The 3149-nt window shown below is 32.7% G+C and overlaps 1 long non-coding RNA gene across 1 annotated transcript; it reads left to right on the top strand.

The window, feature by feature from the left end:
• Positions 1-378: 378 nt before the first annotated feature.
• On the top strand, positions 379-1217 carry LOC116206954. Its single transcript, XR_004156830.1, has 2 exons — positions 379-570; positions 882-1217. It is a non-coding gene; the product is annotated as an uncharacterized LOC116206954 (long non-coding RNA).
• The last annotated feature ends 1932 nt before the right edge of the window (positions 1218-3149 follow it).

The raw sequence follows: 3149 nt of genomic DNA, 5'->3' as shown, positions 1-3149 counted from the left end.
TCGGTTGTGTCTTGCTATGCAATTTCTGAAAGATTGTACTATATAAGATTTTTGGTAAATGATAGTGCTTTTTCAGGTCATTATCCCTTGATTTTATTCCTTAAAAATGGGAATAACATGCAACACTATAAATTATAAGACATGAGCCCGACTAATTTAGTTTGGGCCGGATTGTTCGAATAATGCTTCCCAGCGTGAATTTCCTCTATTCACATGACTCAAATCAAAGACTTTGCTTAATGGAACAAGTGTTAGACTGCTTGAACCAAACCATATTGATGCGTTGAATAAGTGTGTTTTAGATATTTACTAAAGCCGTAAGCGATGAAAATATCTGGTAGCAATGAGAATTGTGTTTTTTTTTTTGAACATGAAAAATGTGTTTTGGCCCCGCAATACTTTTCTTCCTTTTCAATTATTGAACCCTCTCCCCCCGAGCCCCACCCCTTCTATAAATACCAAATATTCATACCAAGAGTTACTCAACACTTTCATATTCCATTTATAAGACACATAAGAGAGAGAGAGCATCAGATCGAGTTTGAATTATGGCAAGCATCAACGTTCCTGGTGAGTTCTTTAGCTAAGTATAATTATTTGGAAATATGAGATGATCTCTCGTCTTATATTACAATTTAAAAGTTTACATCAACATAGTACGTACCAAAATGGTATCACGATGTTGCTTGGCCTTATCAAGGCCATAATTTGTGGAATGTAAGATTATACTGTGTTGAACAACTTCCGGAATTATCTGGTCACTAAAGCTGTAAATCAGTTGTACTAATTGGTTGTCGTGCTTGAGTATCACGGGAGAACCTTCTTTCTTTGCTCCTTCACATGATTACAATAACAATGATCCATTGATGAAATTTTGACAGGGAAGAGCTCTTGGCCGGAGCTGGTGGGGAAAAATGGGGGGGTTGCGGCGACAACAATAATCAGTGAGAATCCAAAAGTGTTTGTGGTGATGATCCCCCCCTCTGTCACGGCCATTACCAGCGACTACGTAAACAATCGTGTCCGTGTCTTTGTCGATGACTCATGCAATGTCACCACAGTCCCAACTATTGGGTAAACAATCATGTTACTAAATTGAATAATATGAATGAGCTCCTCAATATGATAGTTAGAGGAGCCCATCGCTCTCGAATGTTATGAAATAAATGTTGTTTAACCTGGATCTGTCTTAATCTAGTTATAATGTTTTGTTTACATTTGCTCTTCGTGTGTTGCAAGTGTACTAGTAGAAGAACCACAGACTTTGCCCGGGAAGCATATCTTATTATTTTACAAATACGAATATTTTCAAAATAGAAAATATATAAATACCAATTTGATTCCTAATAAATGAATTTTCAGCCACTACTTTGGTCCCAGGTAATTCTTTTGCCATCAATCCAAGAAACACTCCCACTGTGATACAAAATGGTCCGTTAGGAATTGTAATGGAAGGTTGATCTGGAGGCTGATGTGGCTCACAGAACCTTGAAAACCAACAAGTGAGTGACATGCATGTGTACAAGAATGTCGGGAAACATGACCCACATATAATCCTGTTATAAAATAAACCAAGAACAAATTCTAATAGTTCTTGAATCTTTGTACCGGGTTCCCCAAGAAATCGTTACCGGAGTTGATCACGTACCAAGTTTCCTCCAAGAATAAACACAAACGGCACCAACGATGGATTGTCTCTACGTAATGAGCGAGAACCAAACACGTTCCACAGCACAAGAACCTCTCACACACGATCTCTAATGGAAGCACACACTCGAATGATTCTCTCTCGTTCGTTCTCTTGTGTAGTACAGTACACCACATAGACGTCTATACATAAAAAAAACATCTATATCCATATAATATATATATATATATATATATAGAGAGAGAGAGTAAAATTGACTTCACCTTGCATTAAATAGGGTCATAGTTAGTAGGGCTAAAAAATAAAAGAGGATGTAGCGCAGTGGCATATTTCCTCGCTTGGTAACCAGGAGGTTCTAAGTTCGATACTCAATGGGACTACCCGTGCCCATTTTATTCTCTAATTAGGAATTTTATTTCTATGTACTGGACTCACGGGTCTCCATTGTGATAGAAAAAAATAGCTAGTAGGGTTAAAATAGTCAATTTATTAATGATATAACAATGAAGTATTTAATTGGATATTATTAAATAACTTATATTGAACAATAATTAATTGATCATATATAGGACTAAACAAAAAACTATTGGCACGTGAAAAAAATTATGATATATGAAATTGAGTATAAAAATGTATAAATCAAATTTGTAAGAGAAATATAAAAAAGAAAAATTGAATAAGTTAATTAGTCAAAATTCAACAAAGTTTATTATTCAAATATTATTATGTGAACTTTTAAATTATTTTTTGATATTTTTATGTTTCTTAAGAAGTAAATTATTTTTAAAAAAATATAAAATTATTATATAAATGAATAAATATATAAAAAGATGAATCCACGTATAATACAAAGATAGAACACTAAAAGCACAAAAAAAAATTCACATAAAAATTTTCAATAAAAATGATAACAAATCACTAATTTTATGAACTTATTTTATGATACTTTTATGATTATTAACAAGCAAATTATTTTTAAAAAATATATAATTATTATATAAATGAAATAAATGTATGAAAGATGAATCTGCATATAATATAATACAATGATAGAAAAATAAAAAAATAATTAGTGTTTCATATAAAATTTTCCAAAAAATGATAACAAATAAAATGCACTGTCATATCATTAAATTAAAACAAAGATATTGAGAATTCAAATTGCGCATGTATTCTCCCAATTCTCGATCAAAGTGGTGGCTGCAATTTGGCGGTCTATTTGCTCCGGGTAGAACTCCCGTCCTGCTCGCTTTTGCTGGCTCGGGATGCCACAGAACATTATATTCTATTAAGATGTCGCTATCTCATTTCTAAATATCACGTACCGTCACAATTTAAGAAAATATAAATGTATATTTCTAATAATGACATGGCAATGACTCTGCATTTTAGAAAGTATAATAATATGCAGTATAAGATAACTAATGTGGTGTTTAATAAATTAAGTGCTCAAAAATTAAGCCCTTAATTAGTTAAACAAAGAAATAGGGAGAAGTGCAGC

The sequence above is a fragment of the Punica granatum genome, chromosome 5 (genome assembly GCF_007655135.1).
Source record: "Punica granatum isolate Tunisia-2019 chromosome 5, ASM765513v2, whole genome shotgun sequence".
Taxonomy (NCBI): domain Eukaryota; kingdom Viridiplantae; phylum Streptophyta; class Magnoliopsida; order Myrtales; family Lythraceae; genus Punica; species Punica granatum.
Note: the sequence above shows the minus strand (reverse complement) of the source record. Positions and strands in the feature narration are given on the sequence as shown.